We start from the raw sequence: 7940 nt of genomic DNA on the forward strand, positions 1-7940 counted from the left end.
ATGGCTATCAGGCCAACTGCCAGGGTCAGCAGTGGTTTAGCTCAAGTAACTGCCATGATCGTGACTTAGTGCTACAGTTACAATGTACCCACGGGTACATGGCAGCCACCTCACTTCACTTTATCACATAGGCAGACGTAAGAGAGTGGGGTAGGGGAGAAGGAGAGGGAGAGGAGCAGAAAGGACAAGAAGCGAGGAGAGAAATCACCCTTATATGTTTACTATGCAACATAGTTATAATTGTTCTCTTTTGTTGTAGTTTATCACTACATACCTACAATAGAAATTAAATTTTATCCTAAATATTGGTGTGTAGAAAATACGCTCTCTGTACACATATTTAGAGATGTATTGCATATATACATACCACATATTCAGTTTCACCAATCCTTAGGGGTCTTGGAAGTGTCCCCCACATTTATATCCAAGGGTAGGGATAACAGTATTTACTGTCACTTTCTACTAAAAATGAAAGAATTTTCTCGAAAGTCCCTAACATACTTCTCACACCTTACTGGCCAGAAGTGGACCTCACGTACATGGGCAAAAAAGGTACCATGTTTCACTTGGTCAGACCTGCCTTTGAGTTGGGGTAAGATCGCCAAATCTGTAGTAGAGTAACTGTGCCTTGGACCCTTGTGGCTCCCAGTTTGGACTCTAACAGAATGCTCTTCCTTCTCCAAGACCTTCCTCTCCTTTCTTCTAAACCAACTGTTCTCACCCTGTGAATCTTGACTCCTATATCAGATATCCTGCATATCAGATATTTACATTACGATTCATAACAGTAGCAAAATTACAGCTATGGAGTGAGGCAATTTTATGGTTGGGGTCACCACAACATGAGGAACTGTATTAAAGGGGCTCCGCATTAGGAAGGTTGAGAAACACTGACAAATGATAGTTAACCCCTGACAATCCTGTGTCCTCTTCATGTTCTTTCTCGGTCCTTCTTTTTAGTTTACTTTACCTGTTGCTATGGCTATTGTTTTAATAAATAAAAAAATTCATACCTCAGGGAAGATAAGAACGTCTGCTGGACAGTGGTGGCACACTTGGGAAGCAGAGGCAGGAGGATCTTTGGGTTTGAGGTCAGCCTGGTCTACATAGCGAATTCCAGGATGGCAAGGACTAAACAGTGAAACCCTGCCTTGAAAAAAAAAAAAAGAAAGTCTAAGAGATATATCCTTTCTTCTAAGCTCCATACTCACAGATCCACTATCAACATCTGCATCAACATCCACGTGCATCAAAATCACTCAGAGGACTTGTTGAAACACCGCGTTCTTATTGCTGAGCCGCACCCTCAGAGTTTCCGGTTCAGCAGGCGTGGGTGAGGACTCACAAGTCGGTATTTCTAACATGTTTCTGCGTGATGCTCACCGCTGCTGATGTGGGACAATGGGAACAAGTATTCTACAGTGTTTTTCTCAAATGAGTGACCAAAGCCGAGACACTGCCACATAGAAAGTGCAGCCAGTAGAAAATGGGAAGAAGGAGAAAAAGGAAAGGAAAGCACATAGGGATGGCCCCGCCACCTCTGAGGCACTGGTCTGAAAGAGAGCCTGCAAAGTATAAGGCACTTGGGAATTACCTGGCTGTGTTCTAGGACTGTAGAACAGGAGGAGAAAGGGTTTCTGTGGACAGCAAAATGGCTCCACTCTTCTCCAGCTTTCTTCTACCAATTGTTCAAAAGTTATATCATCTTTATTTATTAATTTTTAATACAATTTTTTAATTTACATAGCTATCCCCTTTCCCACTCCCTCCTCTCCTCTTGCCCCCCCTTTTCACTCCCCCATTTACACCTCAGAAGAAGTAAGTCTTCCCATGGGGAGTCAACAAAATATGACACTTCACTTCAAGGCAAGACCAAGGTCCTCCCCTCTTTACTGAGGCTGAGCAAGGTATCCTTTCAAAATGATGTGATCCTAGACGCCAGTTCAAGCACTAGAGATAAGTCCTGATTCCACTGCCAGTGACCCAGAGACTGCCCAAGCCTCACAACTGTCCCCCATATTCAGGGGGCCTAATTTGGTCCTATGTATGTTAGCCTGCTATCAATCCAGAGTCAGTGAGCTCTCACTAGCTCAAGTAAGCTGTTTCTGTGGGTATCACCATCATGGTCTTGACCCCTTTGCTCATATTATCTCTCCTCCCTCTCTTGGGCTGGTCTCAGGTAGCTCAACCCAGTGCTTCGCTGTAGATCTCTGTATCTGCTTCCATCAGCTGCAAAAGCTACGTTTTCTGTCTTAGGTTTTCCTCAATAATTACTGAGGTCTTTACTCTTGCTTCTTCGCATTCCTTTTTGCTCAGTGTGCAGCTGATTCATTTTCATTCTTTGGTGTCAATTTAAATGTCACCTCCGCAGAGAAGTCATTACAGAAACCCTCCGCCTCGAGCACACGCCAGTCTGCTTTGCAGCGCCTTGTTTATTTCCTGGTTTGTCACTCATCACAATGAGTACACTTTTGAAATTTGATAGCTGTCTCCTTCGCCGTGAGCCAGCAGCATCAGGGCAGGAACCACATGCCTCTTTCAAGTGTACCTTACTCATCTGGGAGACAATTTCTGCTGGTAACTGGAAGCTCACTTCCCTTCCTTTGTTTATTACTAGAGAAATCCCAGTTTCGCTGGGTATTGAGAGATTGTTCATCTGAGGGATGATGGAACTATCTGCTAGAGGCAAACATGTAACCAGAAATCTTTGAGTGTTTCTTCATTAACAATCAAGAGAAGGTGAGGAGAAACCATTGCCTGGCATTCTCCATGGACTGAGTGTCTTTGATGTCACCTGGAGTTGCCATTGTCATGTCATTCCCATGCAGGAACTGTCAGGAGAAGTTCAGGGACACCTTGCTAAGAACTAAAATAATGGACATGATAGTCTCATGTGGCAATGGTCTACCTACCAACTGTTAAAGAGACTACAGAAAGACATTATATAGAAACAAGGCAGACAAGCATAGGGAATAGTTTAGCACCTCAGAACCCTTATTTGGTCTTGGAATATGTAAGCCCCACATATTGTAATCATGTAGTTGGCATCCAAGTTCCTTCCATGGCACATGCTATGTACTCACACCTTTTCCAAACAATGCACCCAGCAACCTCTGATGCCCTCATCCCCGACTCTTATGGCATCAGGGTTCATGTACTCCCATCTTTGAACAATAGTATGAATTTCCAAGCCCCTGTTAACAACCAAATTTAGATAGTTTCTTTTTAAAATATATTCTCAATGTACCTGGGTATGAAGGTCCTATCTGGCCTGAACTAGTTTTGTGTGTATGCAGTAAGGCTAAAATATATTCTCTATCAACCTTTTAAAGAGTCCCCTACTTATCTATGCAAAATTGAGTGTACATATAATTAAAATCAGATGCTTTATGAGAAGCATGCACAGTTGATAAATGACTATATAATTTAACAATAAAGTTAGAGAACCATCCATAGTACATCCCTTAGTACTTAGCCTTTCCTTCCTTTAGACCCCATAAAAAGAGACCCTCAGACTGTAGCCTGGAACCCGTGACTATCTTCACTAATGTGGCCTGCTGTTGATCAGAATACTGTGGCCTCTCTTTACTTTAATCTGTACTATTACTTTACTTCAAATAAGGTAATCCTGCTTCTTTTGCAAATCTATGTGAGTCTAGATAATTAAATCAATAATAACAAAACCCCACAATTTTGTTCCTGAGGGTCAAATTTGGGATATAAGAGAAAGAGAAGTGGGCGGAGGGAGTAGAAGTAGGGAGCACTGCAGAGACTCTCTTTATTAGCCCTACTGCACAAACACAAACCTTACATTTGTTTAATTAAACATATGATGAGGATAGCACTCTACAGAGTAGTTCTTAAAAGCCATAGTAATATTGGGAGTACAAGAGTTGAATTCCAGTTTAAGACAAGTCACTAAGCCTGCCTTGACTTAAGCTTGATCATCATTAAAATAGGGAACATTCACAGCTTTTGGGTTAGTGAGATGAATAGATGTAAAATGGCCAGCACAAACATGGGCAGTCTTTGGAAACAGTCTTGTGAATGTTATAACGGAGCAATAGATGATAAAGACATAGTAATATTCTTTCTATAATTACTATATATAACTTTCTAAAACCAAAATGTCCAAGACCACTTGAATACTGCAAACAGCATATGGAACATGAAGGATTGGGAGGTTTTTCTAGTTCGGAGGACCAGCGTTTCAGGAGAAGACAAAGGGAAGCCAGAGTTCAACATGTAGGAAATCAGCACAGAGAAGGGTATGCGAAAGGTGTCTGGGAGAGGAAGAAACGAGAGTTGGATTATTAGCAATAAACCATAGGTAAAGAGAGTGATGATTCCTCCCAGTTTCTTCTGGAACAAGGTATCAATGCCTGGGCAGATTATGATCAAGAGAAAATCATTTCTCTTGGCTCTGGAGGCTGGAAAGTCTCGTGCTTGGAGATGCTAATCTCTGCCTCCAACAGCAGATCTTGGACACTGTTCCCCTCAGATGGGCTTCCGTGCAGGGCACAAGAGGAGATCACAACAGGTGCTCCCTCCTACCAGTTTTCTAAACCCACTCGTCCCCTTTATGGGAATAATTCATGATTTAATCATTCAGTACGATCCCTTGTAAAACTCAGTTTCAAACTATGAATTTTATAGAAGGGAGTAGGCACATTCGGAACTTAGCAACAAGAAAGTGCATGGCATGTTAAGTTAATGTCTTCTAGAAGGGTCTAGAAGTATCCGTTACAGAGTAAGGGTTTGGAGATGGGATTAGGGAAAATGTACAGGCCTTTCCATAGAGAAGGCTTAGGAGCTTACACAGGAAGTTAGAACACTGATCCAAGCAAAAAGAGTCAATGGAAGGGTTTGTTTTGAAGCAGAGGAAGACAATGATGAAAGCGTAATAGGCACCGTTAACTGGCTCTCCAAGAGATGTTTCTTCTTTTTCTTATTCAAGATTTTTTTTTATTTTACATACTAGCCCAAGTTCCACCCCCCTCCCCTCTTCTATCCTCTGCACCTTTCTCCATCCCACCCCACCATCTGCTCCTGATTCGGGTAAGGCCTCCCTTGGGGAGTCAGCAAAGTCTGGTATAAGATCCTACATGGGACCGGACTAAGCCCTCTGAACTGTTCTTCTTCCTGGTTGACCAAGCCAGATGGGCACCAGCTCTGACAATGTAAGCACATTGTAGCAAAAATCTGGAAAGGGAGCCTTCCATGGGCTTCAGGAGGAGGTGATGTTTTCCCTCTTTGAGAGAAGACATACAAGGAGAAAATTCTTTTTGCTACTTTTTTCTTTAGCTCCTTCCCTTGCTGAACACACTCTGTGAATCCCGTTGTGTAAATATGTAGCACTTATGAGCTTCAGCAGCCACCTTGGCTCTCTGAGGAGTGCTCTCATGAACACACTCAGAATGGCTAAGCAGAAAGCTAAAAAAAGAAAAGAAAGCAAGCTATCTGATATCGTATTGAACTGTTCAATCAGTTTTGGGTCTTCTTATTCTAAGTTAGCTAATTAAATAAATAGCAGATATGTTATAGCTTGAGCTATGGGACAGTTTTCCTGTTACTTGTAACCACAACAATCTAACCGGTGCTGGCATAGTGTTTTAGGCAGATCTGTAAGGGATCAACAGCAATGGACTGATAAAACAAAAGGAGAATGATAAACAATTATTGGGCAGATATTGCACACTTGTTAACCTCCCTGTATGCAGAAGTCGTCTACTTAGTGCTTGCAAAATTCTATGAGTACTGCCATTGTCTTCCTTTGTCCAAAAAGGAAGCTGAATCATAGGTGATAGATTTTTTTGCAGACATGGAGTCTAGTAGGTAGCAAAATGCTAAACTACATAGTCTGGCTCAACTGGGGATGCTCCTGGCCATTAATATACATTTGATTTACATGCAAGCACTGTATGACTTCTGTGTAACAACTCTATAAGGAAGCTCCCATATTAATGGCCATGTTATAAATAAGCAAACTGAAGAAGAGAGGTTTAGTAACTTAAGGGACAGGTCAAGAAGTCAAGGCCAGTTCCATCTGACCCCAAATTACAGTGGTGATGTCAAGTTCCCAGTGTAAAGGTTGTTCCAGACACGACAAAGGACTTTTCACAATTGTAAAGTTACGTGAGGCAGACTGCGAAAGATCAGTTAAGAATTATAGCTGCATTTTATGTGAGGCTAAAGGGTGGGAGGTGATTCTATCTCTGTAAAGATAAGTTAAAACACAAGAGTATTATTAAAAAGAAGAACAAAGGCAGTGGTTGTGTTATGGCAGTACATGCCTGTGGTTTCAGCACTCTGGAAGCTGCGCTTAGGATCATAAATTGGAGGTCAGTATGGGCTACATAGGAAGATCTTGACTCAAAATACATAAAAGATAGATGAGAGATAAAATATAGAAAATGGGTATTTTAATGTTTTCTTCAAAGTCATCGTCGGCCTATCTGATGAGTTAACACTGACAGCCCAGGGTAGGTATTATAACAGCTTCTTACTAAAGCCAAGTTTCTGTGTGACTCTCAAAACATGGTCTGAGAAGAATGGAAAGAAGCTACTTCTACTGAATCATTTTGCAACTTGAGATCTTTGAGATGATTCTCGAAGTAATACTACATGATAACCCACCAAGACCCAAGCTGGGCTAAAAATTGCCTGCCCTTCCCCGTGGTCCTCTCCAATTCTCTCTCACACACAGTATTCCCCAAGAGACGACACGAAGAGCCATCTGTTTAAGAACGTGACATACTGAACGGCTTTAGGATGAGTCCTGTGATGTATATGCCGAGTCTAGCTGGCTGGTTCCTATTCTCCTCCCCGGGGCCCTCAGCTCCAGTCCTCAATCACTTTGTTCTTTCCTCTTCCATCATGTGGACCAAGGCAGGAGATTTCTCCTAGTTTCTGTACTCACTGTAGAAGTTGAACTTTAGTTCAAAGCCTTGGTTTGGGGTTGATACTCCCTTTTCCATTCCCACCTGGTGCCCCTCAGCAGTTTCCAGGAACTCAACTCAGCTCAGTCTATAAATTTACATTAAGAACGATTAGGTGTGAGGCTGAAAGGTCTATATTAAGATGCAGAGACAACCTGTGCGTATCTTATTAAAAAGTGCAGATGTGAATGCAGGACTGAGATGGACTGGAGGGTCTGCCTGACTCTAGGGTAAGGTTCATGCTGCCAGTCCTGGGATGCCATTCTGAGCGGGAATGGAGGAAGATCAGAATATAAGCAATTAGGATAATGAATAATGACAGCTGTTATGCTAAAAAACGAGGCACAAAACATATAACAAAGCACTCAGGGAAGTGGAGGCAGGAAGATACTGAGTTGAGAGCCAGACTAGGTTATATAATAAAACTTTAACAACAACGCAAAGGAGGAGGAACTGGATGGAAGAGAGGAGTGTCTCACAAATCTATGTTATATGTCAATTCCCAGATCCATCCCCCAGGTTTCTCTCGACTCATTTCAGAATTCTGGTCTTGTTCGAAACTTTCTATCAACTCCTGCTTTAAAAACTTCCCAGGCATCTGCAATAGCTAATGTTGACAAACCATCTGTCTGCTCTGCTATGTCGCTCCCTTTGGTTCATGTTTCTTTGTTTCGTTTGGACCTGTACAGAATTTCTTTTTTTGGCTTCTAATAATTCCTTCTTGCTCTTTAGTTGCCCCTCAGAAAGTTCAAGTTTCCAGGCAGGCAATACTGAACTTTATGTTCTCATTGTTATAACATCCTTATGAAGTATCGAAACCGTTATGTGTAAACATACACAGCTATATGATAACCCTTTGTACATGGTAATCACAGATAACACTGTGGGAAAACTAACAGATGCCAAGCACATAACTCTCAAAAAAGCCCGTGATACAGATATGGCCTCCATCGTCCCTGTAGATGATCAGAAACAGGCCTAGGAATCTGACTGCCTTGCCCG

This window comes from Alexandromys fortis, unplaced genomic scaffold (assembly GCF_014885135.2).
Source record: "Alexandromys fortis isolate MF-2015 unplaced genomic scaffold, M_Fortis_MF-2015_v1.1 scaffold_113, whole genome shotgun sequence".
Lineage (NCBI taxonomy): Eukaryota > Metazoa > Chordata > Mammalia > Rodentia > Cricetidae > Alexandromys > Alexandromys fortis.